A 17,118-nucleotide genomic window follows, 5' to 3' on the forward strand; every position below is an offset into this window, starting at 1 on the left:
ACATCTATATAATATAGGTATATAAAAACACGCACGTTCCATAATTCCATTGACTAGAAGGAGATATTGGTAGTTAGGATGTAGTAATAGAAGCACCAGATACAGAATGACAATGGGGATGCGGCACATGAAAGACTGGGCACCCTCACTGGCAGCTCTGATATAGCCGATTATTTTTATTTTGTTAACTGGAATATATCAAACTTTGACTTCTTGGAATGTTTTCTGAGAAGGAGAATGATTCATTGCAAACACCTTTCACCTGTTCTCAAGCAACTCAAAAACAACAATGATAAATTTATCGAAGATTACTCTTACTTCATAACATAACAAGGTCGGGGCAGGCAGCGAGCTGGTGAATCCAGGAGACAAGCCGAGGTAAAGGCGGCACTTGTTTGTCAGGTGTCACCGAGGGTAACAGGAAAGGAGCGCGTTGGGAGCCGGAGGGGCTGAGGGGGTGATGGTGCCCACCGGCTGCACCCAAAAGCAAAGGGGAATTTTCAAATGCTCCTTTGTGGTTGGAACCTGACACCTCCTAACGGTATTACAGTGCATTCGCACCTCAGACCGTTCGGGCAGGCTGAGGCAGCAGCGGCTTTTTGTTTTGTCTCCGGTCACGGCGGTTAGAGAGATAATTTTTTATTAATATAATAATATTCAATACTCATAATTTCTAATATTTTCAAACTTATCTTTTAGTCGGTGGCGTTTTCCGATTCATTCTGTTCAAGCCGCAGCCAGCCGAAGATGAGCCGGCATGTGAGGGAGCGTGCTTCCCGCAGTGGTGTGCCAGGGCCATCCTGGGGAGGGCTGCTGGGCCACCCCGGCACCGTTTTTGCCTGGATTGTCCTGCCCTGCTCCTTCAGCCCGCCCAAGCGGTCAGGTAGGCGCAGTTTCACCGGGCCCATTCCACAGTGCTTGTTCCCGTGCCGCAGTCTATACCCTCATGGCAGCAGCGGTTAGCCCACCTCCCCCTTTCTTTCTCCTTCAGTGACATGGGCATACTCGGGCGAAAGCGGGTCCGAGTTGGCGGAGGTAGACCCGCCAGCCCCCCCACTTCCGAATGGATTACTTTGCCAGCGTCTCCCCTGCGGGCCCCGTGGCAGAAATTTCCCTAAATGCCTCCGGCGATGAGCTTTTTTACCTGGAGGTCCCAGGCCCTGCCCCTCACTGTGCAAGCCGGCGCTGCACCTTCCTGCGCCTGCACTCTCTCCCCCATGCAAGAAGACTACTGCAGCTCACAGAAAGCTGGCGGGAGGAAGGGGTTCCTTCATGGCATCAGCCATGTGTTCCAGGGGCAGGGGCATCGCCAGTTTAACTTTGCCTAAACTGTGAGGGACAAGGGAGGCCCAGCCCCCCCCCCCCCCCCCAGGCTTGAGGGCCCCTAGTAGCCAACTGGGGCAATCTGGGAGGCAGGTAAGAAAAATAATCCACTGCAGCGATCAGGAGGAGGCTGTCCGCGCCCCCCCCCCCCCCCCACACACACACAGGCCAGCACGTTACCAAGGAGGCATGTGGTTGTCTCGGGCAGTGAGCAACTTCTACGCCTAGCAAAGAAAGTCAGAAGTGCCCCCTTGCGTACTGTCATCACAGGGAAATCTGGAGCCCCTCCTCAGATAGTGCAGGGTTTTGATGTCCATTCTTTAGTCCATGGGGCAGCACAAGAGGAGTGGGGTGGATTTAGAGGGTGGCAAATCTGTAGTCCCCCCAAGCCGACAGCCAGTTTGTTCCTGCCATTTGAGGGCCCGGTCGGTAATAAGAAGGTTGTAAGGAGGGTTGCAAATCCAGGTGCGGCTAGTGCCACCCCCCTCCCCCCCCCCATAAAGAGGGTAGCCCACGGGGTCAGGGCTAGAGTACAGCAAAATACTTGAGTGTGAGGGCAGTCTTCTCTTTCAGAGTCAGCGGAGGAGGTGATACCAGGGACGTCCCGGCAAAAGGCGCGGAGGGAGCAGGAGTATCATCCGGACTTACGCAGATTGGAAGGGAGCAGTTCCCCATATGCATCATAGACAGCAGTAGTCAGCAGCAATAGAGTAGAAGTGCTGAATGCAGGTACGCCCAAAAAGTCTGCTGACCAAATTCCTTCCAGTCAGATTAAAAAGAAGCGTTGGGTCCCCGCTTCCAGTTATTCGTCCAGTGCGCCGGTGTACCCGTCAATTTTAGAAGAGGGGCAGAAGCATGAAGTGGGGCATGCAGCCGTTGCACCCTTGTCAGAGTTGTGGGAGGGTGTCCCCAGGCGCTCAGGAGGCATATCCAAAGAGGAAGTATGTTAACATTTTCAGATTATTGGAAGGAAGAAGTAGAGCCAAGAAAGGAATGAAGAAGGATAAGAAGAAGGATAAGAAGGTAGAGCCAACATTTGCAAAAAACATAGTGAATTGGTTTTGGGGTTATTTGAGGTTAGCTAGCATTGGCAAGTTAAATGAAAGAACTTGATAAGACAGGCTAAGAAAGAAGTTGGCCGTAGAGGCAAAAACTCACAGTAAAAACTTTTTAAATATATCTGAAGCAGAAAGCCTGTAAGGGAGTCAGTTGGACCGTTAGATGATCAAGGGGTTAAAAAAGATAAGACCATCATGGAAAGATTAAATGATTTCTTTGCTTCGGTGTTTACTGAAGAAGATGTTGGAGAGGTACCTGTACTGGAGAAGGTTTTCATGGGTAATGATTCAGATGGACTGAACCAAATCACGGTGAACCTAGTAGATGTGGCAGGCCTGATTGACAAACTGAAGAGTAGTAAATCACCTGGACCAGATGGTATACACCCCAGAGTTCTGAAGGAACTCAAAAATGAAATTTCAGACCTATTAGTAAAAATGTGTAACCTATCATTAAAATCATCCATTATATCCTGTAGACTGGAGGATAGCTAATGTAACCCCAATATTTAAAAAGGGCTCCAGGTGAGATCCTGGAAACTACAGACCAGTTAGCCTGACTTTAGTGCCAGGAAAATAGTAGAAAGTGTTCTAAACATCAAAATCACAGAACATATAGAAAGGCATGGTTTAATGGAACAAAGTCAGCATGGCTTTACCCAAGGCAAGTCTTGCCTCACAAATCTGCATCACTTTTTTGAAGGAGTTAATAAACATGTGGATAAAGGTGAACCAGTAGATGTAGTGTACTTGGATTTTCAGAAGGCATTTGACAAAGTTCCTCATGAGAGGCTTCTAGGAAAAGTACAAAGGGATAGGTGGCGATGTCCTTTCATGGATTACAAACTGGCTAAAAGACAGGAAACAGAGAGTAGGATTAAATGGACAATTTTCTCAGTGGAAGGGAGTGGGCAGTGAAGTGCCTCAGGGATCTTTATTGGGACCCTTACTTTTCAATATATTTATAAATGATCTGGAAAGAAATACGACGAGTGAGTTAATAAAATTTGCAGATGATACAAAATTGTTCAGAGTAGTTAAATCACAAGCAGATTGTGATAAAATGCTGGAAGACCTTGTGAGACTGGAAAATTGGGCATCGAAATGGCAGATGAAATTTAATGCGGATAAGTGCAAGGTGATGCATATAGGGAAAAATAACCTATGCTATAGTTACACAATGTTAGGTTCCATATTAGGTGCTACCACCCAAGAAAGAGATCTAGGCGTCATAGTGGATAACACATTGAAATCGTCAGTTCAGTGTACTGCAGCAGTCAAAAAAGCAAACAGAATGTTGGGAATTATTAGAAAGGGAATGGTGAATAAAATGGAAAATGTCATAATTCCTTGTATCGCTCCATGGTGAGACTGCACCTTGAATACTGTGTACGATTCTGGTCGCCCTATCTCAAAAAAGATATAATTGCGATGGAGAAGGTACAGAGAATGGTGACCGAAATGATAAGGGGAATGGAACAGCTCACCTATGAGGAAAGACTAAAGAGGTTAGGACTGTTCAGCCTGGAGAAGAGTTGGCTGAGGGGGATATGATAAAAGTGTTTAAAATCATGAGAGGTCTAGAACAGGTAGATGTGAATTGGTTATTTAGTCTTTCAGATAATAGAAAGACTAGGGGGAACTCCATAAAGTTAGCATGTGGCACATTTAAAACTAATTGGAGAAAGTTCTTTTTCACTCAACTCACAATTAAACTCTGGAATTTGTTGCCAGAGGATGTGGTTAGTGCAGTTACTGCAGCTGTGTTTAAAAAAGGATTGGATAAGTTATTGGAGAAGTCCATTACCTGCTATTAATTAAGTTGATTTAGAAAATAGCCACTGCTATTACTAGCAATGATAACATGGAATAGACTTAGTTTTAGGGTACTTGCCAGATTCTTATGGCCTGGATTGGCCACTGTTGGAAACAGGATGCTGGGCTTGATGGACCCTTGGTCTGACCCAGTATTCCATGTTCTTATGCTCTTATGTACATTATGATCCATCCCAGTATGGTGGTCTCTTAGCGTATGCAGATAACATCATAGGGGCTTTCAAGGATTATGAAGGTTGGGCTTGGCTCAAATACGATGAAAAATTCCGAGACAAAATGGCAGGTAATCGCTATATGTCATGGGGTAGCCATGACATACATTTGTGGCTCACACAAATGACTAATAAAGGGGCCATTTTTGTAAAGGTGTGGGAGCTGCTAGTGGGGCAGCAGGAGGTCCCAGGGGGAAGCAGCGGGAGAACGGGTTCCTTTCAAGCCAGTGGGCAAGTTGTTAAGTAGGGCACAGCCAGTAGAGCAGCTGCAGGGGGTACTGACATGTGTTGGTGATTTAATAAAGTTGCTTGCCTCTTCCTGGATTGTAAGTTCTGGCATGCTTGCTGAGCATGCGGTGGGACTCATCCAGCCACCAAATGTACCCAGGGTTCATCTTTGCCCACTCCCAGAGGGAGAAAATGAAAGAGTTCTACAGTGTAAGGCTAATTCCCCGATAATCTTGTCGGAGTTAGGTCGGTGGCTTTTGGGTTATCCTGATCGAGTAGCGGCGGGTTTTTTATTCAAGGGATTTCAGGGGAGGTTTGCCATATTGTACAGGGGCCCTAGGGTGGGGGGAACAGTGGGATAAATGTGAGGTCGGGTTCTATTCATGCTGATATTGCATGGGAAATAATAGCATCGGAGATGCACCTGGGGCATATAGTCGATCCCTTCACCCACCCACCCTTTGTTCAAATGCATTTGTCGCCATTAGCAGTCATTCCGTAGAAAGCACCAGGTAAGTTCCACTTGATTTTTAATCTGTCATCCCCGAAAGGTTTGTCTGTAAACGACTTCATCCCTCCAAGTCTGTGTACAATTAGATATGCGTCATTTGATAAAGCAATAGTGTTAATCCATCAGGCGGGTCCCGGAGCATTTCTGGCGAAGGCGGATATTGAATCGGCTTTTTGATTGTTGCCTATTCTCCCCATGAGCTTTCCGCTGTTGGATTTTCGATTTGAAGGGCACTATTTTATTGACCGTTGTTTGCCGATTGGTTGCGCAGTATCGTGTGCCTTCTTTGAGGCATTTAGTTCTTTTCTCCAATGGGTGGTTAAGCAATTTATGGGAAATGACACCTTGTTATATTACTTGGATGATTTTTTGTTTGTTGGGCCACACCAATTGGGTGGGTGCCAGTTGCAGTTATAAGGTTTTTTGCAGGTAGCTGGGGGTTGAGGGTGCCCATTGCTCATGACAAAATGGAAGGTCCCGTTACGCGGCTCACTTTCTTGGGCATAGAATTGGATTCTGTAGCCATGGTGTTGCGTTTGCCTGTGGATAAAGTGGCTATGTTAAAAGGTATGGTACAGTCAGTTAAAGAGGCAAAAAAGATGACATTGCGGCAGATGCAAACATTGATCTGGTCACTTAATTTCGCTTGCCGAATGATCCCCATGGGTAGGGCCATTATTCGTAGGTTGTCTTCGGCTACCATCGGGGTGAAAGCAGGACATTTTATAAGAGTAACCTGATGGGTGAAGGATGATTTGGGTGTCTGGGCAGCATTTTTAGAGTTTTTTAATGGAGTTTGTGTCATGCAGGAGGCAGAGGTCTCGAACCATGCATTTGAGTTCTAGTCAGATGCCGCGGGATCTTGTGGTTTTGGGGTTTATTTTCAGGGTCAGTGGTGTGCAGAGCCATGGCCAGTATCGAGGGTAACAGTAGGCATTACTAAGAACATAACGTTTTTAAATTGTTTCCCATGGTAGTTGCGTTGGACATCTGGGGTGAGAGACTCGCTAATAAGCAAGTAGTGTTTTGGTGCAACAACCAGGCAGTCATGCAAGTTATTAATAAACAGTCGGCTAAATGTAATATGGTGGCCATGTTATTACGTGAACTAATCTTTCGATGTCTGACATGGAATGTGCACATAACAGCTCAGCATGTGCCTGGAATGAGGAATTTAATCGCGGATGCTCTTTCTCGCTTCAAGTGGCAAGTCTTTCAAGAGCTTGCGCCGCATGTGGAGTTGGAAGGAGTCCGTTTCCGAGAGCACCAGTGGACGCTTGGCCTGCAGAAGCGTGGTCGTTGATTCAAAAATCTGTAGCCCCGGCCCCTTGGGCATCATATGCAGGGGGATGTGGAGTAGTGACGCATCATTTATTAGCAGTGGGATGGCGGGGAGGCCCGTTGGAGGAGGCTGCCATGGTGCAATTTATTATTTGGGCAAGGGTGAATGAGTATTCATTGGCATCTGGGCATTCCCAGATAGCAGGGTTCACTTTCTTCCAGAAGTTATGGGGCTGGGGCAAACCAGCCTTAAGTTTTGTTGTGAAATGAATGTTGGGGGATTGGGGTAGGGAGAGGGCAGGGGAGGGTGACAAATGGTTGCCCCTCAGATATGCGTATCTCATAGAGATCGTTGGGCGGTTGGAAACAGTTTGTTGGTCACAGTTTGAGGTACTATTATTTTGCGCAGCGTTTGTAATGGCATTTTTCGGTGCTATGAGCGTGCGGGAATTGGTGGCAAGCTCGAGGGTCAATGTCCAAGATATGGGTTTATGAGCCAGTCTTGTATGGATATACAGAGGGGTCATCAAGTTTTGCATTCATCGTTCAAAGGTAGATCAGTCTGGACGAGGTCATGTGGTTGTTGCACTCGGGGGTGGAACCCTTGTCCTGGAACAGTGCAGGGACTGCCCCAGGAGACAGAGCACTGAAGGAGACAGAGGCAGAATCGAGCTTCACCACTGGAAGCCTGAGGTCCCCCTGGGAGCAGCCCGTAGGGACCCGGGATGCTTGGACTTAGGTGGGCCTCGCAGGGACTACAAGAGAAATGGAAGTCCAATGTGCCCACAGGAACTAGGGGAGCGCTGTAGGGTTCAAGAATGAAGACAGGAGGCAGCAGAGAGAACCAGAACAGGGATGGTGAAGACAAGGCAAGGAACAGAGCCAGGAACTAAGACGTGGTCAGGCAAGCATGGTCAAGTCCAGGTATCAGTCCGAGGAGTGGTCAACGAAGCAAGGGTCAAGAGCCAGAGGTCCAACGGGTTCTAGAACAAGAGGAGTTCTTGGGCAGGCAGCAGGCAGGCAGGTCAGGAACAAGCTGAGGTTTTTGGCAGGCGGCAGGCAGGCAGGCAGGTCAGGAACAAGCTGAGGTCTTTGGCAGGTGCCAGGCAGGCAGGCAGGCAGGTCAGGAACAGGCTGAGGTCTTTGGCAGGTGGCAGGCAGACAGGCAGGTCAGGAACAAGCCAAGGTCTTTACCAGAAGGCTGTCCAAGGTAAGACCAGGGAGACGAACAGACGAACAAACAGGAACATGCAGGAATAGGAATCAGGAACAACAGGAACAGAACTGGAATGAAGGATCCTGGAACAGACTAGGAACAAGCAAGCAGGAACAAACCGACCCTATTGCCAAGGCAAGGAAGTGAAGGCAATCACTTCCTTATATCGGGAGTTCAATCAGGGCGCGCCGCGGAGCTAGGCCCCGCCCCGGTTCATACTTCAGTGCAGCTGGTCCACGCGCACACGCCTGGGGGCGTGATTATGCAGACTGATGGCGCTGGCGCTTGGCGTGAGGCCTGGCATGTCGCAGGCGGCCCGGCAGTCGACACCACAGGATGCTGCGGCCTCGATGGTCTAGCTATAGCCACGAGGGAGGCAAAGCTGGAACTTGGCATGGGGGCCTAGAGGTGAGCAATCCCATGCACATGTCGTCCGTGGGCGGGGCGCGTAACAGTGGTCACTCTGATTCCAGCTCGAGATGTTTCAGTTTGTCCAGTGAGAGCCGTTCAGGACTATGTGACAGTGAGGCCAGAGGTGCCAGGTGCTTTCTTGGTGCACGAGGACGGCGAGCAGTTAATGGCTTTTCAATTTTCGTCCAATTTAAAGTGGGTGGTCCAAGGTTTGGGATGGGACCCAACTCTTTATACATCCCATTTGTTCTGGTTAGGAGCCGCAACCTCAGCGGCGGAAATGGGATTCTCCAAGCAAGCGATTCAAGCCAAAGGCAGGTGGAAATCCAAAGCCTTTGTTGGGTACATTAGGAAGTAAGCTTGTTGAAAATTGCAGCAGGTCATACTCTCATACTTTTTCTTTGTTTTGCAGAGTCATGGGGGGTCCCTTGCGTGCAGGAATGTGCCTGGGTTGTGGGCCATTCCTTTGTCCTTTGGGCCCAACAGAGGGCATAAAAAGCGACCTTATGGAGAGCATCTCACGCTGGATGAGAAAGGATGGATGATCAAGTGGTTCAGTATCTGGGGAATGAAATGGAGGCAATTGATATCCTTCCTGCAAGAGCAGGTCCGGGAGTGGGGTTTTCCACATCTCTTACTGATTCATTTGTGCGGTAATGACATCTGGAGTTGCTCATGTAGAGAGTTAGTGATGCTCATAAGAAAAGACTTTGCATCCATATTAAATGGGATGCCAGCTACGCGGATCAGGTGGTCAGATATTATTGTTAGGTTATACCATAAATGTAATCCATTATGGCCCAGAGGGGTGATGAAATTAAACAGGCAGATTGGCAAATGGTTATTGCGGCAAGGGGGTTTCTGGGTGCGGCATCAATGGTCCTGGGAGGGATTAGTAGGTCTTTTCAGGCATGATCAGGTTCATCTCTCAGAAGTGGGCATTGACTTGTTCAACAATGCCTTGCAGGAGGGATTTGAACACTTGATTTTGTAACTTACAAGGGGGCGCAGTTGGGGGGAACAAGATAAACGAAGTTGCCTTGTTTAGTAGCGGTAAACCTGAGTCCAATGATGTTAAATGTTGTTATTTATTGTAAAGGGGCATTTGGGGGGGGGAATCTCATGTAGCTTGGGGGCTGCTACACGAGATGGTAGATGAGCAAGAGGCAGGGCGTTGCTCAAGGCCATGTGCTTACCCTCACTGGGACGAGGTGGGGTAAGCCGAGTATGGACAATGATTAGCCCTACCACTGGGGGTGTGGTAAGGTGCTATCGACGGGGAAGGGGAGGGGGAAAAGTGGGGTTATGTTTGGATCTTATGTTAAAGTGTCGGGCTCGGGTTCTGATTATAAATAAACTGTTGCCTTTGTTAACCCAAGAAAGTTGAATTGTTGTTTGTATGGTGTAAGGCGGGGGGGGTAGGGGGGAGGGCCTCATGAAGTAGACCGTCTCCACTCTCCATGTTAGTTAAGGTGGCGCTTGCTTGTCAGGTGCTGCCGAGGGTAACAGGAGAGGAGCGCGTTGGGAGCGGGAGGGGCGGGGGGGGGGGGGGTGATGGTGCCCGCCGGCGGCACCCAATAGCAAAGAGGCATTTTCAAATGTTCCTTTGTGGTTCGATGTTGACACCTCCTAACGGTAGTGCTATGTAGGGATGTGAATCGATTTTTGACGATTTAAAATATCGTCCGATATATTTTAAATCGTCAAAAATCGTTAGGGCCACGATACAATACCAATTCCCCCGATTTATCGTCAAAAAAACATAAATCGGGGGAAGGGGGAGGGCAGGAAAACCGGCACACTAAAACCCCCTAAAACCCACCCCCGACCCTTTAAATTAAATCCCCCACCCTCCCGAACCCCTCCCCCAAATGCCTTAAATTACCCTGGGGTCCAGCGGCGGTCCATAGCTAAATCGGGGGAAGGGGGAGGGCAGGAAAACCGGTACACTAAATCCCCCTAAAACCCACCCACGACCCTTTAAATTAAATCCCCCCCCCCCCCAAATGCCTTAAAGTACCCTGGGGTCCAGCGGCGGTCCGAAACGGGCCGAAAACCGGCACACTATATCCCCCTAAAACCCACCCCCGACCCTTTAAATAAAATCCCCCCCCCTCCCGAACCCCCCCAAATGCCTTAAAGTACCCTGGGGTCCAGCGGCGGTCCGAAACGGGCTCCTGCTGTTGAAGCGTGTTGTCTTCAGCCAGCGCCATTTTGCAAAATGGCCGCCGCAAAATGGCGGCGGCCATAGACCAACACGATTCGACCGCAGGAGGTCGATTCCGGACCCCCGCTGGACTTTTGGCAAGTCTTGTGGGGGTCAGGAGGCCCCCCCAAGCTGGCCAAAAGTCTCTGGGGGTCCAGCGGGCGTCCGGGAGCGATCTCCTGCCGCGAATCGTTTTCCGTACGGAAAATGGCGCCGGCAGGAGATCGACTGCAGGAGGTCGTTCAGCGGAGGTCCGGAACCCTCGCTGAACGACCTCCTGCAGTCGATCTCCTGCCGGCGCCATTTTCCGTACGGAAAATGGCGCCGGCCATACGCGTATGGCCGGCGCCATTATCCGTACAGAAAACGATTTGCTGCAGGAGATCGCTCCCGGACGCCCGCTGGACCCCCAGAGACTTTTGGCCAGCTTGGGGGGGCCTCCTGACCCCCACAAGACTTGCCAAAAGTCCAGCGGGGGTCCGGAAGCGACCTCCTGCGGTCGAATCGTGTTGGTCTATGGCCGCCGCCATTTTGCGGCGGCCATTTTGCAAAATGGCGCCGGCTGAAGACAACACGCTTCAACAGCAGGAGCCCGTTTCGGACCGCCGCTGGACCCCAGGGTACTTTAAGGCATTTGGGGGGGTTCGGGAGGGGGGATTTAATTTAAAGGGTCGGGGGTGGGTTTTAGGGGGATTTAGTGTGCCGGTTTTCGGCCCGTTTCGGACCGCCGCTGGACCCCAGGGTAATTTAAGGCATTTGGGGGTGGGGGATTTAATTTAAAGGGTCGGGGGTGGGTTTTAGGGGGTTTTAGTGTGCCGGTTCACGATTTTAACGATTTTCATGATATTCTAAACACCCAAAAGGCAACGATACGATTCCCTCCCCCTCCCAGCCGAAATTGATCGTTAAGACGATCGAGGACACGATTCACATCTCTAGTGCTATGCGTTCGTGCCTCAGACCATTTGGGCAGGTTGAGACAGCAGCGGCTTTTTGTTTCCCTCCCTCCCTCCCTATAGGCAGCTGTTCAATGTATGTCTGATTTTGTGATTCTGTTTTGGTTTAAAGTTGTCGCAGATGGTGGTGATAAACCCGAGCCCAATGTTATTAAATATTGTTATTTAATAAAAGGAGCATTCGGGGGGGGGGATCTCGTGTAGTTTGAGGGCTGCTACACGAGATGGCCGACGAGCAAGAAGGGGGCAGATGTTCAAGGCCATGTGCTTACCCTCGCTGGGACGAGGTGGGGTAAGCTGAGTATGGACAATGATTAGCCCTACCACTGGGGTGTGGTGGGGGGCTATTGACGGGGGAGGGGAAGGGCAAATGTGGGGTTACGTTTCTATCTTATGTTAAAGTGTCGGGCTCGGGTTCTGGTTATAAATAAACTGTGTTAACCCAAGAAAGTTGTATTGTTTGTATGGTGTGTGTGTGTGGAGGGGGGGGGGGGCTCACAGGAGCGGGTAGAGCGTCTCTGCTCTCCATGTTAACAACCCTCTGCTCAGCTTCCCTAAATTTCTATGTGAGTGGCTGGAGTACTGATGAAAAGCTGCAGTGAACAAATGGCAGCAGTTTTTTTTTTCCCTCATCATCTTACTGTGTTTTTGCTAGGTGCCACTCTTGCTGCTGTTGTCCAGTCTGCTTCTTGTGACCTTCCTCTTTCCTGGTTCAGCTCCTTGCTGTGTTGTTCTGCCAGTGTTACTGCCCAGTCTGCTCTTAGTACTCTAATGTTGCCTTTAGGAACCTATTATACCTTGTATTATTTTGTCCCTCTTATAGCACTTTGAGGTATTCAAGCCACTATTTGTATTGCTTTGCTGCTCTCTTGGTAACTTGATTTGTTCATTCCACTGCTTTTAGTGCCCTTTGCCTCTCTCATGATATCATGGAGTTTATTGCTATTGTGCTCATTGCCTTACCCTTTACTCTGCACCTTGGGATTTTGTTGCCACTTTGCTAACTATGCCTTAGAGATTTGATACCACTATACTTACTGACTTACTTCATGCCATGCCTTCAAGTATTAATGACACTCTGCATGCTATCTTAACCTAACATTATGCTTTGGAGTTTTGTGTTATTTTACCTGCTGCTTTATCCTCACTTTATGCTTGGGGCTTTGATGTCACTAGGCATGTGTACTGCAAAGATTTTTATTTTTATTTTTTATTTTGATTTGTTCTTTCATTTCAGGAATTTTAAATTTGTATTGTAGTTTGTTTAATGTTTATTTTCCTTCAGTTCATGAATAAAAATAAACATTAAATTTAAAAAAAAATGAAAAAGAGCAGAAATGGGGTCTTCCACACCATTCATTGCCAATTTTACTGCCACAAGTGAGCTGAGGCCTCCCTGGATTCCTCCACCTCCCCCACAAGTGAGTCAATGCAACCTCAGACTTCACTTACATCTTCTGTGGGATCTTCAATGTGGAAAAGTGTGGAAGTCTTCCAGAATCACTCTTGCCTCCTGCCCATTCTGCACATTGCTGCGGCTGGCCATGAGACTGGTGTCAATGTTTTGCAATTATAAAGCATATGGTCATTAAAAAAATGGTGGCCCGTCAGGGCTTACCAGCGGCATTTTGTTATATGGCTGTACATTTTTACAGTCATACATCAAAATGGCACTGGTCTCAGTTTTGGCCATGGCCAGGGCCATTGTGCAACAAGCAGTCAGCAGGGCAGGATTGAATGGGACTTGTTCCTGTCCCTTTGTACATTGAAGACCCCCACAGAAGGAATAAATGGGGCTGGGGATGCCCAGTTTCAGTTCCAAGATTGAGTGGAGATGTCAGGAATGGATTTTATTTTTTAAACAAACCAAGCTAAGTCGATTTCCATTCATATTGAATCAAAATCAACATTTTCTTTCTAAAATGTGCATTCATTTAAAATGGATGCACGTCCCAAATGCCATTGTGATCTCTGACTTACCCATCACTCTCACTGGAGGTGCTGTTCAGGGAATGGTCTGCCCCTTTCCTACCTCCTGCATCCTAACCCCTTGAGCAAAGCTCATATAGTACATAGATGAGGTAGAGTATACAAATCTGTGTTTAGAGAAGAAAATTTTGGGAAGAACTAGGAAAACAAAGTGGACAAAGTCATGGGCCAGATGAGCTACATCCCAGGATAATGTGTGAGCACAGAGATCCCTGCCACGTGGGAGTAAGGTCCGGCAGCGGCATCTGCTGCGAAGATGAGCAACAGACTGGCAGTGGCAGGGGTAACCCCCTGCTGCAGGAAACAAAGGTCCTGGCAGCGGATCCATGCCGCGAAGATGAAAACTGAGCTGCTTCCCTGCCGCTCAGAGCGAAGGCAATGTTAGCGGCCTCCGGACCGCAGAGGAGGAGTTCTCGGTGGTGGCACTAGGACCGCGGGGAAGCTTGGAGTGTTGCAGCTCGGCCTGCTGTAGGACGGCGTCAGCCGAGGCCTGGCTGGCTTCGGGCTGGAGAGAGGTAGGGGGACTGTCTGCGGCTTGCGGGCAGTCCCACAACAACTTCTTTGTTTCTATTTTTCTATATCCCAGAGGGAGTCTCTGTAGACCATATGGTAACCTGGAGGACCATAACTATGGATTGTTAATTAACTCACAGTCAGTAAATGTATAATTCATGCATGAGAAACTGAAGAACTATCTTTACTATAAGAGCTGGAAGATAGAGTCTGTATCTTCTAGTGATATCAAAAGAGCAACATTGGATTCCCCTGTATAACTATAAGAGGAACCTCTCTTGGACTATATTGGATTTCCCAAGAGAAATACGTGCCCAAGAGAAATACATTTTTTTTTTTCAAGAGAATAGAACAATACTGCATTTTCTCATGTAACTATAAGAAGGATTTGTATGTGGAAAGACTGTTATTGTGGATATTATTATGGTTGATTTCATATTTAGTTCTTAGTTATAAAAGTAAGGATAACTCATATTTCATGTTGGCAAGTGACTTTAAACCAGGGGGTTCATTTTCAGTTGCTGTGTAGCTCAGCTAGTTAGCTGGATAAAAATATATGCCTAACTAGCAGGGTATGTTCAGCAGTGCGGTCACTCCACTGAATATACCCGACTATTTTAAAGTCTAAAAGACTAACTTTAGGATAGCCTTATGACCCGACCAGAGTTAGCCGTATAGGTTAAGCAGCTAACCCTGTTCCACCCAGAATCGCCTCCCGCCTGCCCTAGCTTATAAATTATTATGCATCTAGAATTTAGCCTCATATGGCAATGCATATCGCTGGGTAGCCATTCAGATGGATAACTTTTCCAGAAAAATACTGCCCAAGGTAAAAAATAAATATTCACATTTTTCACAGTAAAACCAAAGCATCATCTCTTTGACACCTGAACTAGTTACAAACAATTTGATGTGGCTATATTTATCCTGCCAGTGTTCTCATACTACAGATTTACTCACTGTTTATACAATCACCTCCTTGCTTGTTCAGCAAGCATAAGAGTAGCAGATATAGCAGCAAGAGTCTCTGGTCTCAATATTGTAAGTTGGTCATCTAAACAATTTAACCAGATAAGACTTATCTGACTAACTTACATGGAATATTCAGCAGCATGGCATGCAGCAGGCCGAAGAGGACACAGATTCTTGCCTTTCCCCTTTGCCCGGTGGATATCGCGTCAATCTTCGTTTTCCTCAGGCAGGACTGGTTTTTCCAGGTTTCTTTTCTTTTCCACTTCATTGCCTATCGATTGCGTCCTTGCTGGGGGGATTGGGTGGCATTTTTTCTCATCGTACACGGTTCGATTGCTTCCTTGCCTTGGGGTTGGGTGGCGTTTTTCGTTGGGGCTCTATTTCTATCTTTCTTTTCTTTTTCACTGCGAGTTAATCCTTTGCGGGAGCTGTGGTGCCATTTTCGTTGGGGGCACGGTGCTCAGTTCGGGAGCGGGAGGTTGCATTCCCCATTTCTTTCCCGGCCCTGTGTTGCATGTGCAGGAGGCCGCATGGTCCGGTTGGCCACGCGGAACTCTATTGCCGGTTTTACAAGAAGAAAAAGGGAAGTTTTGAGGCTCTTTATTGTGCATTTGGTTTGTGTATGGCATGCCTGGCTGGGAATTTTGGTGGGTTGGGGTGGTTTCTTTTGTGGAGGTTGCGCGGTCCCCGATGCTCGAATTAGCACCATTTCTATTGTGTTCCTCTTGGCCATGGGATTGCTGACAAAAAAAAATATATATATATATATATATTAAAGTGGAAGTGATTTTGCGCTTGGAGGACATTGGGGGGGGGCGGTATCTCGGGTCACTTTTCCTTTGCCTTTCGTGTTCCCTATGCAGGGCTTTTGCTGCCTTCTTCAATGCGGCCTGGGGCCTTCAGGCACTTCCGGTCCCCCCCACCTTTTTTGCCCCCACATGGCAGTAAGGTATGCAGGGGAGCTTTGGCAATTCCCATGCACTCCCAGCACAGCCATCGGCGCCCACATGTGCAGATAAAAAAAAAAAAAATTTATATATATATATATATATATATATATATATATAATATAATAATAATATATAATCCCATGGCCAAGAGGAACACAATAGAAATGGTGCTAATTCGAGCATCGGGGACCGCGCAACCTCCACAAAAGAAACCACCCCAACCCACCAAAATTCCCAGCCAGGCATGCCATACACAAACCAAATGCACAATAAAGAGCCTCAAAACTTCCCTTTTTCTTCTTGTAAAACCGGCAATAGAGTTCCGCGTGGCCAACCGGACCATGCGGCCTCCTGCACATGCAACACAGGGCCGGGAAAGAAACGGGGAATGCAACCTCCCGCTCCCGAACTGAGCACCTTGCCCCCAACGAAAACGGCACCACAGCTCCCGCAAAGGATTAACTCGCAGTGAAAAAGAAAAGAAAGATAGAAATAGAGCCCCAACGAAAAACGCCACCCAACCCCAAGGCAAGGAAGCAATCGAACCGTGCACGATGAGAAAAAATGCCACCCAATCCCCCCAGCAAGGACGCAATCGATAGGCAATGAAGTGGAAAAGAAAAGAAACCTGGAAAAACCAGTCCTGCCTGAGGAAAATGAAGATTGACGCGATATCCACCGGGCAAAGGGGAAAGGCAAGAATCTGTGTCCTCTTCGGCCTGCTGCATGATATATATATATATATATATACAACTTTCCTGCCCAACTTGATACTCCAACAACTTTCCTGCCCAACTTGGCATGGCCCGGTCAGGCCATGCCATGCCAAGAAGAATAGAATAATGGAGGGTAAAGTGACTTGCGCAATCCTTTAAAAATAAAGAAGAAAGATATATATATATATATATATATATATATATATATATGGGTTCCAGGGGTTTTTCCAGGTTTCTTTTCTTTTCCACTTCATTGCCTATATATTAGGGATGTGAATCGTTTTCCATATCGTCTTAACGATAGAAATCGTGTGGCAGGGCAAGAAAATCGTCTTAGGCACGATTTTTTAGTTAAAAAATCGTTAAAAATCGTTTTTTCCGATTAGTGCGCACTAACTGGGAGTTAGTGCGCACTAACTGAAAATGATACAATTTGACACTTTTCAGGTCAGTTAAGGTCAGTTTAGGAATGAATATGTATTCCTATTGGCTGCCCCTCTTATTTATTCATGTTACCAAGTTTCCTACTGACAGTATATGGGGGATGGGAAATGGAAACAGTTGGTAGCTTGACAAAACAAGTAATGTGATCAGTCAATGTGACTAGAACTTGTGCCCTAACCCTGATACCAGGGGTATTGTGATCTTCCTGCACACAGTGCCCTATCCCTATTAATACCAGGAGTGTTGTGATCTTCCTGCACACAGTGCCCTATCCCTAATACCAGGGGTGTTGTGAT

Source organism: Rhinatrema bivittatum, chromosome 5 (assembly GCF_901001135.1).
Source record: "Rhinatrema bivittatum chromosome 5, aRhiBiv1.1, whole genome shotgun sequence".
Classification (NCBI taxonomy): Eukaryota; Metazoa; Chordata; class Amphibia; order Gymnophiona; family Rhinatrematidae; genus Rhinatrema; species Rhinatrema bivittatum.